This window comes from Triticum aestivum, chromosome 3B (genome assembly GCF_018294505.1).
Source record: "Triticum aestivum cultivar Chinese Spring chromosome 3B, IWGSC CS RefSeq v2.1, whole genome shotgun sequence".
Lineage (NCBI taxonomy): Eukaryota > Viridiplantae > Streptophyta > Magnoliopsida > Poales > Poaceae > Triticum > Triticum aestivum.
This window is the reverse complement of record NC_057801.1, coordinates 825,048,504-825,062,847: the sequence shown is the minus strand read 5'-3', so window position 1 is coordinate 825,062,847 and position 14,344 is coordinate 825,048,504. Positions and strand designations below refer to the sequence as shown.

Here is a 14,344-nt window from a genome sequence, read left to right as displayed (position 1 = left end):
TCATCCGGATTAGTGTCAAAGTTTGCATCGACGTAACCCTTTACGACGAACTCTTTTAACACCTCCATAATCGAGAAAATTCCTTAGTCCACTAGTTACTAAGGTTAAGTTAGACCGCTGTCATGTGATCCATTCCTGGATCACTCTTGTACCCCTTGACTGACTCATGGCAAGGCACACTTCAGGTGCGGTACTCAGCATAGCATACTGTAGAGCCTCTGTCTAAAGCATAGGGGACGACCTTCGTCCTTCTTCTCTCTTCTACCATGGTCAGGTCTTGAGTCTTACTCAATACTCACACCTTATAACAGAACCAAGAACTCCTTCTTTGCTGATCTATTTTGAACTCCTTCAAAATCTTGTCACGGTATGTATTCATTTGAAAGTACTATTAAGCGTTTTTGATCTATCCTTATAGATCTTGATGCTCAATGTTCAAGTAGCTTAATCCAGGTTTTCCATTGAAAAACACTTTTCAAATAACCCTATATGCTTTCCAGAAATTCTACAACATTTGTGATCAACAATATGTTAACAACATATACCCATCAGAAATTCTATAGTGCTCCCACTCACTTCTTTGGAAATACAAGTTTCTCATAAACTTTGTATAAACCCAAAATCTCATTAAAGCATACATTCCATCTCCGAGATGCTTACTCCAGTCCTTAGAAGGATTACTGGAGCTTTGCATACTTGTTAGCATCTTTCACAATTGACAAAACCTTCTGGTTGTATCATATACAACCTTTCCTCAAGAAAATCATTGAGGAAACAATGTTTTGACATCCTATCTGCAAGATTTCATAAATAATGCAGCAACTGCTAATATAATTTCAACAGACTCTTAGCATCAATACGAGTGAGAAAGTCTCATCGTAGTCAACTCCTTGAACTTGTCGGAAAACATCTTAGCGACAAGTCGAGCTTTCTTAATGGTGACACTTACCATCATTGTCCGTCTTCCCTTTTAAAATCCATCTGTACCCAACAGCCTTACGACCATCAAGTAGTTCTTCCAAAGTCTACACTTTGTTTTATACATGGATCCTCCCTCGGATTTTATGGCCTCGAGCCATTTGTCGGAATCCGGCCCCACCATCACTTCTCCACAGCTCATAGGTTCATTGTTGTCTAGCAACATGACCTCCAAGACAGGATTACCGTACCACTCCGAAGCAGTACGCGTCCTTGTTGACCTACGAGGCTTGGTAGTGACTTGATCCGAAGTTTCATGATCACTATCATTAGCTTCCACTTCAACTGGTGTAGGTGCCTAAGGAACAACTTCCTGTGCCCTGCTATAGATTGGTTGAAGTGATGGTTCAATAACCTCATCAAGTCTCCACCATCCTCCCACTCAATTCTTTCAAGAGAAATTTTTCCTCGAGAAAGGACCCGTTTCTAGAAACAATCACTTTTGCTTCCGGATATGAAATAGGAGGTATACCCAACTGTTTTGGGTGTCCTATGAAGATGCATTTATCCGCTTTGGGTTTGAGCTTATCAGGCTAAAACTTTTCCACATAAGCTTCGCAGCCCCAAACTTTTAAGAAACGACAGCTTAGCTTTCTCTAAACCATAGTTCATACGGTGTCGTCTCAACGGAATTACGTGGTGCCCTATTTAAAGTGAATGTGGTTGTCTCTAATGCCTAACCCATGAACGATAGTGGTAATTCGATAAGAGGCATCATGGTATGCCCCATATCCAATGGGGTGCATCTATGATGTTCGGACACACCATCACACTATGGTGTTCCAGGCGGTGTTAGTAGTGAAACAATTTCACAATGTCTCAATTATGTACCAAACTCGCAACTCAGATATTCATCTCTATGATCATATCATAGACATTTTATCCTCTTGTCACGACGATCTTCAACTTCACTCTGAAATTACTTGAACCATTCAATAACTCAGACTTGTGTTTCATCAAGTAAATATACTCAGTATCTACTCAACTCATTTGTGAAGTAAGAACATAACGATATCCACTGCGTGCCTCAGCACTCATTGGACTGCACACATCAAAATGTATTACTTCCAACAAGTTGCTTTCTTGTTCCATTTTACTGAAAACGAGGCTTTCAATCATCTTGCCCATGTGGTATGATTTGCATGTCTCAAGTGATTCAAAATCAAGTGAGTCCAAACGGTCCATCTGCATGGAGTTTCTTCATGCGTATATACCAATAGGCATGGTTCACATGTCTCAATCTTTTCAAAAACGAGTGAGTCCAAAGATCCATCAACATGGAGCTTCTTCATGCGTTTTATACCAATATGACTCAAATGGCAGTGCCACAAGTAGGTGGCACTATATCATTACTATCTTATATCTTTTGGCATGAACATGTGTATCACTACGATCGAGATTCAATAAACCATTGATTTTAGGTGCAAGACCATTGAAGGTATTATTCAAATAAACAGAGTAACCATTATTCTCCTTAAATGAATAACCGTATTGCGATAAACATAATCCAATCATGTATATGCTCAACGCAAACACCAAATAACAATTATTTAGGTTTAACACCAATCTCGATGGTAGAGGGAGTATGCAATGATTGATCACATCAACCTTGGAAACACTTCCAAAACATATCATCATCTCACCTTTAGTTAGTCTCCGTTTATTCCGTAGCCTTTTATTTCGAGTTACTAGCACTTAGCAACTGAACGGTATCTATTACCATGGTGCTACTAGGAGTACTAGTAAAGTACACATCAATATAATGTATATCCAATATACTTCTGTCGACCTTGCCAGCCTTCTCATCTACCAAGTATCTAGGGTAGTTCTGCTTCAGTGACTGTTCCCCTCATTACAGAAGCACTTAGTCTCGGGTTTGGGTTCAACCTTGGGTTTCTTCACTAGAGCAGCAACTGATTTGCCATTTCATGAAGTATCCCTTCTTACCCTTGCCCTTCTTGAAACTAGTGGTTTCACTAACCATCAACAATTGATGCTCCTTCCTGATTTGTACTTTCGCGGTGTCAAACATTGCAAATATTTCAAGGATCATCATATCTATCCCTGATAGGTTATAGTTCATCATGAAGCTCTAGTAGCATGGTGGCAATGACTTTGGAGAAACATCACTATCTCATCTGGAAGATTAACTCCCACTCGATTCAAGTGATTGTTGTACTCAGACAATCTGAGCACAAGCTCAACGATTGAGCTTTTCTCCCTTAGTTTGCAGGCTAAGAAACTTGTCGGAGGTCTTATACCTCTTGACGTAGGCACGAGCCTGAAATCCCAATTTCAGCTCTTGGAACATCTCATATGTTCCGCGACGTTTTAAAAAATGTCTTCGGTGCCTCAATTCTAAACCGTTTAACATTACACATTGAACTATCATGTAGTCATCAAAACTTGTATGTCAGATGTTTGCAACATCCACAAACGACGCTCGAGGTTCAGCACACCGAGCGGTGCATTAAGGACATAAGCCTTCTACACATCAATGAGGACAATCCTCAGTTTACGGACCCAGTCCGCATAATTGCTACTATCGACTTTCAACTAAATTTTCTCTAGGAACATATCTAAAACAGTAGAACTAAAGCGCGAGCTACGACATAATTTGCAAAAAACTTTTGACTATGTTCAGGATAATTAAGTTCATCTTATGAACTCCCACTCAGATAGACATCCCTCTAGTCATCTAAGTGATGCATGATCCGAGTCAACTAGGCCGCGTCCGATCATCACGTGAGACGGACTAGTCATCATCGGTGAACATCTTCATGTTGATCGTATCTACTATACGACTCATGTTCGACCTTTCGGTCTCTTGTGTTCCGAGGCCATGTCTGTACATGCTAGGCTCGTCAAGTCAACCTAAGTGTTTCGCGTGTGTAAATCGGGCTTACACCCGTTGTATGTGAACGTTAGAATCTATCACACCCGATCATCATGTGGTGCTTCGAAACAACGAACTTTTGCAATGGTGCATAGTTAGGGGGAACACTTTCTTGAAATTATTATGAGGGATCATCTTATTTACTACCGTCGTTCTAAGAAAATAAGATGCATAAACATGATAAACATCACATGCAATCAAATAGTGACATGATATGGCCAATATCATTTTGCTCCTTTTGATCTCCATCTTCGGGGATCCATGACCATCATCGTCACCGGCATGACACCATGATCTCCATCATCGTTTCTCCATGAAGTTGTCTCGCCAACTGATTACTTCTACTACTATAGCTAACGGTTTAGCAATGAAGTAAATTAATTACATGGCGTTATTCAGTGACACGCATGTCATACAATAATTAAAGACAACTCCTATGGCTCCTGCCGGTTGTCATACTCATCGACATGCAAGTCGTGATTCCTATTACAAGAATATGATCAACCTCATACATCACATATATTTCATTCATCACATCCTTCTTAGCCATATCACATCACACGACATATGCTGCAAAAACAAGTTAGACGTCCTCTAATTGTTGTTGCAAGTTTTTACGTGGCTGCTATAGGTTTCTAGCAAGAACGTTTCTTACCTACGGCAAAACCACAACGTGATATGCCAATTGCTATTTACCCTTCATAAGGACCCTTTTCATCGAATCCGATCCGACTAAAGTGGGAGAGACTGGCACCCGCTAGCCACCTTATGCAACAAGTGCATGTCAGTCCGGTGGAACCTGTCTCACGTAAGTGTACGTGTAAGGTCGGCCCGGGCCGCTTCATCCCATAATACCACCGAATAAAGATAAGACTAGTAACGGCAAGTAAATTGACAAAATCGACGCCCACAACAACTTGTGTTCTACTCGTGCATAGAAACTACGCATAGACCTAGCTCATGATGCCACTGTTGGGGAACATAGCAGAAATTCAAAATTTTCTACGCATCACCAAGATCAATCTATGGAGTAATCTAGCAACAAGGGGAAGGGGAGTGCATCTACATACCCTTGTAGATCGCTAAGCGGAAGCGTTGCAAGAACGCGGATGAGGTAGTCGTACTCATGGTGATTCAGATCGCGGTCGATTCCGATCTAAGCGCCGAACAACGGCGCCTCCGCGTTCAACACACGCGCATCCCAGTGCCGTCTCCTATGCCTTGATCCAGCAAGGAGAGAGGGAGAGGTTGGGGAAGACTCCGTCTAGCAGCAGCACGACGGCGTGGTGGTGGTGGAGGAGCGCGATACTCCAGCAGGGCTTTGCCAAGCACTACGAGAGACGAGGAGGGAGAGAGGTAGGGCTGAGCCTTGGGAGAGAGAGACTCATGTGTTGGGCAGCCCCAAAACCTGCACTATATATAGGGGCAAGGGGGAGGGGGAGGCGCCCTAGGGTTTCCCCTAGGGGGCGGCGTCCAGGGCAGATGGGATCTCCCCTTTGGGTGACTTGGCCCCCAAGCCAGGAGGTGGGAACCCTAGATGGGGCGCCCCAAACCCCCTGGTCACATGGGAATAGGTGAGGGGGGCGCCCAACCCCTTAGTGGGCTGGTTTGCCCCCTTCCCTTGGCCCATGAAGCCCCCCAACACTTGCCGGGGCTCCTGAAATACCTTTCGGCCATGCTGGTCATCACCCGGTACCTCCGGAACACTTTCGGACTCCAAAACCCTTCATCCAATATATTAATCTTCACCTCCGGACCATTCCGGAACTCCTCGTGACGTCCGGGATCTCATCCGAGACTCCGAACAACATTCGGTAACCGCGTATATACCTTCCCTATAACCCTAGCGTCATCGAACCTTAAGTGTGTAGACCCTACGGGCTCGGGAATCATGCAGACATGATCGAGAAGTTCTCCGGCCAATAACCAACAGCGGGATCTAGATATCCATGTTGGCTCCCACATGTTCCATGATGATCTCATCGGATGAACCACGATGTCAAGGATTCAAGCAATCCCGTATACAATTCCCTTTGTCAATCGGTACGTTACTTGCCCGAGATTCGATCGTCGGTATCCCAATACCTCGTTCAATCTCGTTACCGGCAAGTCACTTTACTCGTTCCGTAATGCATGATCCCGTGACTAACTACTTAGTCACATTGAGCTCATTATGATGATGCATTACCGGGTGGGCCCAGAGATACCTCTCTGTCATACGGAGTGACAAATCCCAGTCTTGATTCGTGCCAACCCAACAGACACTTTCGGAGATACCCGTAGTGCACCTTTATAGCCACCCAGTTACGTTGTGACGTTTGGTACACCCAAAGCATTCCTACGGTATCCGGGAGTTGCACAATCTCATGGTCTAAGGAAATGATACTTGACATTAGAAAAGCTTTAGCAAACGAACTACACGATCTTGTGCTATGCTTAGGATTGGGTCTTGTCCATCACATCATTCTCCTAATGATGTGATCCCGCTATCAATGACATCCAATGTCCATGGTCAGGAGACCATAACCATCTATTGATCAACGAGCTAGTCAACTAGAGGCTCACTAGGGACATGTTGTGGTCTATGTATTCACACATGTATTACGGTTTCCAGTTAATACAATTATAGCACGAACAATAGACAATTATCATGAACAAAGAAATATAATAATAACCATTTTATTATTGCCTCTAGGGCATATTTCTAACATACGGCTCCAACTACGTCGATGCCGATGGGTTTCCGCGGCCGAATACCCCGTCGGGCCGCTTCTCAAACTACAAGATCCAGTCGGATTTCATCGGTAAGTACTATTGTTATACTTATTTATTACCCTAAAACAAGTACTCTATTATATTGTAAATCCCTGGTGCATCATAATTAACCCTACTCATTGTTCTATTGATAATTTTCAGCAACAATGTTGGGGTTGGAGGAAGCCCCTCCAGCACATGCCCGTACAACGGAGAAAACCTGCGACCCGCCCGACATGACTTTTGCTACGGGTGGCGCATCGGTGTTGGATAGTACATCACATGAGGTTCCCACCTTTACCTAGCAAGTAGATACTTTCAGGAAGATGGTCAAAGACGGGGCTATCACGGAGAAACAATTGACTCACTCTATAGCGCTCATGGCCTTTTCTGGCAATGATTATGCAAGCACCGACGTCATTGGCCTAAGTAGCCCCAACGATGTGAGTACTATATCAACATAGTATGCATACACTAGTTTGAACAATTAATTTTTTTGTTCATCTTACTAACTTATTTTTCATGTATGTGGTGCAGATTAATGCTTTTATTGGGAAAGTGACAAAAGAGATGGCTGCTAATGTGGAGCAATTGTTGAAGCTTGGGGTGACAAAGGTTCTTGTCAACAACTTGCATCTTGACGTTTGCACGCCATCACAAACCCGAACTAACAACTACACTACGTGCGATATTTTTGAAAACTTGGGTGCTTCCATCCATAACAATAACCTGAAACAAGTTATGACAACAAAGAAGAATGTCCACATCTTCGATCTGTACACTGATACGTCCATTTTGCATCATGCTTTTGTATCGATATTTATTGCCTTATGGGCTGTTATTACACATTATATCTCAATACTTATGGCTATTCTCTCTTATTTTACAAGGTTTACCATGAAAAGGGGGAATGCCGGCAGCTGGAATTCTGGCTGGAGAAGGAGCAAACGTTGGAAACCTATTCTGCATAGCTCCAAAAGTCCTGAGACTCCACAAAACAACCTTTTGGATTTAATAAGAATTTATGAGCGAAAAAAATAGGCCAGGGGCCCACACCCTGTCCAGGAGACATGAGGGCGAGCCCCCCTATAGGGCGCCCCCCTATAGGGTGCGCCCCCTATCTCCTGGGCCCCCTGGTGGGCCTCCGGCGACCATCTTCTGCTATATCATCACTTTTACCCTGGAAAAAATCATGGGCAAGCTTACGGGACGAAACTCCGCCGCCACGAGGCGGAACCTCGGCGGAATCAATCTAGGGCTCTGGCGGAGCTGTTCTGCCGGGGACACTTCCCTTCGGGAGGGGGAAATCATCACCAACGTCATCACCAACGATCCTCTCATCGGTAGAGGGTCAATCTCCATCAAAATCTTCACCAGCACCATCTCCTCTCAAAACCCTAGTTCATCTCTTGTATCCAATCTTGTATCAAAACCATAAATTGGTACCAGTGGGTTTCTAGTAGTGTTGATTACTCCTTGTAGTTGATGCTAATTGGTTTACTTGGTGGAAGATCATATGTTCAGATCCTTTATGCATATTATTACCCCTCTGATTATGAACATGAATATGCTTTGTGAGTACTTGCGTTTGTTCCTGAGGACATGGGTGAAGTCTTGCTATTAGTAGTCATGTGAATTTGGTATTCGTTCGATATTTTGATGAGATGTATGTTATCTTTTCCTCTAGTGGTGTTATGTGAACGTCGACTACATGACACTTCACCATTATTTGGGCCTAGAGGAAGGCATAGGGAATTAATAAGTAGATGATGGGTTGCTAGAGTGATAGAAGCTTAAAACCTAGTTTATGCATTGCTTCGTTAGGGGCTGATATGGATCCATATGTTTAATGTTGTGGTTAGGTTTACCTTAATACTCCTTTTTGTAGTTGCGGATGCTTGCAATAGGGGTTAATCATAAGTGGGATGCTTTTCCAAGTTAGGGCAGTACCCAAGTACCGGTCCACCCACATATCAAATTATCAAAGTACCAAACGCGAATCATATGAACGTGATGAAAACTAGCTTGACGATAATTCCCAATGTGTCCTCGGGAGCTCCCTTACCATTATTAGAATTTGTCCAGGCTTATCCTTTGCTACATAAAGGATTGGGCCACCTTGCTGCACTTTGTTTACTTTATTTACTTGTTACCCGTTACTATTTATCTTATCACAAAACTATCTATCACCTACTATTTCAGTGCTTGCAGAGAAAACCTTACTGAAAACCGCTTATCATTTCCTTCCGCTCCTCGTTGGGTTCGACACTCTTACTTATGGAAAGGACTACGATAGATCCCCTACACTTGTGGGTCATCAAGACTCTTTTCTGGCGCTGTTGCCGGGGAGTGTAGCGCTTTTGGTGAGTGGAACTTAGTAAGGAAACATTTATATAGTGTGCTGAAATTTTCTGTTACTTGTCACTATGGAAGCTAATCCTTTGAGGGGCTTGTTTGGGGTATCTTCACCCCAACCATAAGAGGAAAGAGTTGCTCCTCAACCTACTGAACTTTATGAAAATATTCACTTTGAGATTCCTTCGGGTATGATAGAGAAACTGCTAGCTAATCCATTTGCAGGAGACGGAACATTGCATCCCGATTTACACCTTATCTTTGTGGATCAAGTTTGTGGATTATTTAAGCTTGCAGGTATTCCCGATGATGTTGTTAAAAGGAAGGTCTTCCCTTTATCTTTGAAGGGATATGCATTGCCATGGTGTAGGCTATGTGATGAGACGAGATCTTGGAATTATAAGCGATTGAAGTTGGAATTTCACCAGAAGTTCTATCCTATGCATCTTGTTCATCGTGATCATAATTACATATATAATTTCTGGCCTCACGAAGGAGAAAGCATCGCTCAAGCTTGGGGGAGGCTTAAGTCAATGTTATATTCATGCCCCAATCATGAGCTCTCTCGGGAAATGATTATTCAGAATTTTTATGCTCGACTTTCTCTTGATAATCGCAACCTGCTCGATACTTCCTGTGCTGGTTCTTATATGCTGAAGACTATTGATTTCAAATGGGACTTATTGGAAAGAATTAAACACAACTCTGAAGATTGGGGTTCCGACGATGGTAAGGAGTCAGGTATGACACCTAAGTTCGATTGTGTTAAATCTTTTATGGATACCGATGTTTTCCGTGGATTTAGCTCTAAGTATGGACTTGACTCTGAGATAGTAGCTACTTTTTGTGAATCTTTTGCTACTCACGTTGATCTCCCTAAAGAGAAGTGGTTTAAATATAATACTCCTGTTGAAGTGAAAGTAGTTGCACCTATTACAGTCGAAGAAAAGATTATTACCTTTAGTGATCCTATTGTTCCTACTGCTTATGTTGAAAAACCTCCTTTTCCTGTTAGGATAAAAGATCATGCTAAAGCTTCGACTGTTGTTCGTAAGAGTAATACTAGGATTTATACACCTCCTGAGCAAATTAATGTTGAACCTGGTATTTCTATGATTAAAGATCTCTTGGAAGAAGACTTAGATGGGTGTCGGTGTCAAAACCGGCAGATCTCGGGTAGGGGGTCCCGAACTGTGTGTCTAGGCGGATGGTAACAGGAGACAAGGGCCACGATGTTTTACCCAGGTTCGGGCCCTCTTGATGGAGGTAAAACCCTACGTCCTGCTTGATTGATATTGATATTGTGGATGTTTACAAGAGTGGATCTACCACGAGATCAAGGAGGCTAAACCCTAGAAGCTAGCCTATGGTATGATTGTAATGGTTGTTGTTGTCCTACGGACTAGAGCCATCCGGTTTATATAGACACCGGAGAGGGCTAGGGTTACATAGAGTCGGTTACAATGGTAGGAGATCTACGTATCCGTATCGCCAAGCTTGCCTTCCACGCCAAGGAAAGTCCCATCCGGACACGGGACGAAGTCTTCAATCTTGTATCTTCATAGTCTTGGAGTCCGGTCGATGATGATAGTCCGGCCGATGATAGTTCGGCCGATGATGGTAGTCCGGCTATCCGGACACCCCCTAATCCGGGACTCCCTCAATGGGCATGTTATTTCTTTCTTGGGTGAGACTGGTAATATTGCTAGACCTGATACTAAGACACGTAGACCTGTTGTAGGCACGCCTGTTATTTCTGTTAAAATAGGAGATCATTGTTATCATGGTTTATGTGATATGGGTGCTAGTGCTAGTGCGATACCTTATGATCTTTATAAAAAAATTATGCACGACATTGCACCCGTTGAATTAGAAGACATTGATGTCACTATTAAGCTTGCTAATAGGGATACCATTAAACCTATTGGGATTGTTAGAGATGTCGAAGTTTTGTGTGGGCAGGTTAAATACCCTACTGATTTTCTTGTTCTTGCTTCCCCACAAGATGATTTTTCTCCCATTATTTTTGGTAGACCCTTCTTGAATACTGCTAGTTCTAGGATTAATTGTGAAAAGAACATTGTCACTGTTGGCATAGATGGTATGTCTCATGAGTTTAATTTTGCTAAGTTTAGTAGACAACCTCGTGAAAGGGAACCACCTAGTAAGGATGAGATTATTGGTCTTGCTTCCATTGCTGTTCCCCCAACCGACCTGTTAGAACAATATTTGCTAGACCATAAAAACGATATGTTTATGAAGGAAAGGGAGGAAATAGATGAAGTGTTCCTTAAACAGGAACCTATGCTGAAACATAACCTTCCCGTTGAAATTCTTGGGGATCCCCCTCCACCAAAGGGTGATCCCGTGTTTGAACTCAAACCATTACCTGATAATCTTAAGTATGCTTATCTTGATGAAAAAGAAATATATCCTGTTATTATTAGTGATAACCTTTCAGAGAAAGAAGAAGAAAGATTATTGAAAACTCTGAAGAAGCACCGAGCTGCTATTGGATATACTCGGGATGATCTTAAGGGCATTAGTCCCACATTATGTCAACACAAAATTTCAGTGGAGAAAGATGCCAAACCGGTTAGAGATCCTCAAAGACGATTAAATCCAAAGATGAAGGAAGTGGTAAGAAAGGAGATACTAAAGCTCCTTGAGGCATGTATTATTTATCCATTTGCTGATAGTGAATGGGTAAGCCCTGTCCATTGTGTCCCTAAAAAGGGAGGTATTACTGTTGTCCCTAATGATAAAGATGAATTGATCCTGCAAAGAATTATTACATGTTATAGGATGGTAATTGATTTCTTTAAGTTCAATAAAGCTACTAAGAAAGATCATTACCCTTTACCTTTTATTGATCAAATGCTAGAAAGGCTATCCAAACACACTCATTTCTGCTTTCTAGATGGTTATTCTGGATTCTCTCAGATACCCGTGTCAGCGAAGGATCAATCTAAAACTGCTTTTACCTGCCCTTTTGGTACTTTTGCTTATAGACGTATGCGTTTTGGTTTATGTAATGCACCTGCTACCTTTCAAAGATGCATGATGGCTATATTCTCTCATTTTTGTGAAAAGATTTGTGAGGTATTCATGGATGACTTCTCAGTCTATGGATCCTCTTTTGATGATTGTTTGAGCTACCTTGATCGAGTTTTGCAGAGATGCGAAGACACTAGTCTCGTTCTGAATTGGGAAAAGTGTCACTTTCTGGTTAATGAAGGCATTGTCTTGGGGCACAAGATCTCCGAGAGAGGTATTGAAGTTGATAAAGCCAAAGTTGATGCTATTGAAAAGATGCCATGTCCCAAGGACATAAAAGGTACAAGAAGTTTCCTTGGTCACGCCGATTTTTATAGGAGGTTCATTAAGGACTTTTCTAAAATATCTAGGCCTCTGACTAATTTATTGCAAAAAGATATTCCTTTTGTCTTCGATGATGATTGTGTAGAAGCATTTGAAACACTTAAGAAAGCTTTGATCACTGCACCTATTGTTCAACCACCTGATTGGAATTTGCCTTTTGAAATTATGTGCGATGCTAGTGATTATGCTGTAGGTGCTGTTTTGGGGCAAAGAGTCGATAAGAAATTGAATGTTATCCAGTATGCTAGTAAGACTCTTGATACTGCCCAGAGAAATTATTCTACTACTGAAAAAGAGTTCTTAGCAGTTGTGTTTGCATGTGATAAGTTTAGACCTTATATTGTTGATTCCAAAGTTACTATTCACACTAATCATGCTGCTATTAAATATCTTATGGAAAAGAAAGATGCTAAGCCTAGAATCATTAGATGGGTTCTCCTACTCCAAGAATTTGACTTGCATATTATTGATAGAAAGGGAGCTGAGAACCCCGTTGCAGATAACTTGTCTAGGTTAGAGAATGTTCTTGATGACCCACTGCCTATTAATGATAGCTTTCCCGATGAACAATTAGCGGTTGTCAATGCTTCTCGTACTTCTCCTTGGTATGCCGATTATGCTAATTACATTGTTGCTAAATATATACCGCCTAGTTTCACATACCAGCAAAAGAAAAAGTTCTTTTATGATTTAAGACATTACTTCTGGGATGATGCATACCTTGATAAAGAAGGAGTAGATGGTGTTATTAGACGTTGTGTGCCTGAGCATGAATAGGAACAGATCCTACGCAAGTGTCACTCTGAATCCTATGGAGGACACCATGCTGGAGATAGAACTGCGCACAAGGTATTACAATCTGGTTTTTATTGGCCTACTCTCTTCAAAGATGCTCGTAAGTTTGTCTTATCTTGTGATGAATGCCAAAGAATAGGTAACATTAGTAGACGTCAAGAAATGCATATGAATTATTCTCTAGTTATTGAACCGTTTGATGTTTGGGGCTTTGATTATATGGGACCTTTTCCTGCCTCTAATGGTTATACACATATTTTAGTTGCTGTTGATTACGTTACTAAGTGGGTAGAAGCTATTCCAACTAGTAGTGCTGATCATAACACTTCTATTAAAATGCTTAAGGAAGTTATTTTTCTGAGGTTTGGAGTCCCTAGATATCTTATGACCGATGGTGGTTCACATTTTATTCATGGTGCTTTCCGTAAGATGCTTGCTAAGTATGATGTCAATCATAGAATAGCATCTCCTTATCACCCGCGGTCTAGTGGTCAAGTAGAGTTGAGCAATAGAGAGCTCAAATTAATTTTGCAAAAGACTGTGAATAGATCTAGAAAGAATTGGTCCAAAAAACTTGATGATGCATTATGGGCCTATCGAACTGCATATAAAAATCCTATGGGTATGTCCCGTTACAAGATGGTTTATGGAAAAGCATGTCATTTACCTCTTGAACTTGAACATAAGGCATATTGGGCTATTAAAGAGCTCAATTATGACTTCAAAGTTGCCGGTGAGAAGAGGTTGTTTGATATTAGCTCACTTGATGAATGGAGAACCCGAGCATATGAGAATGCCAAGCTTTTCAAAGAAAAAGTCAAACGCTGGCATGATAAGAGGATAGAAAAGCGCGAGTTTAACGTAGGAGATTATGTGTTATTATTCAACTGTTGTTTAAGATTTTTTGCAGGAAAACTTCTCTCAAAATGGGAAGGTCCCTACATTATCGAGGAGGTCTATCTTTCTGGTGATATAAAAATTAACAACTTCGAAGGCACAAATCTAAGGGTGGTTAACGATCAAAGAATTAAACATTATACTTCAGGTAATCCTATCAATGATGAAACTAATATTATTGAAACCATAACTCCTGTGGAATACATAAGGGACACTTTCCAGAACGTTCCAGACTCCGAAAAGGCATATGTATGTGGTACAGTAAGTAAACCTACTCCAAAACAACTC

At 41.7% G+C, this 14,344-nt stretch overlaps 1 pseudogene; it reads left to right on the top strand.

Moving 5' to 3' along the window:
* LOC123066874 (GDSL esterase/lipase At5g03600-like) overlaps nucleotides 1-14,344 on the top strand; it is a 33,224-nt pseudogene that overhangs the window by 2,288 nt on the left and 16,592 nt on the right.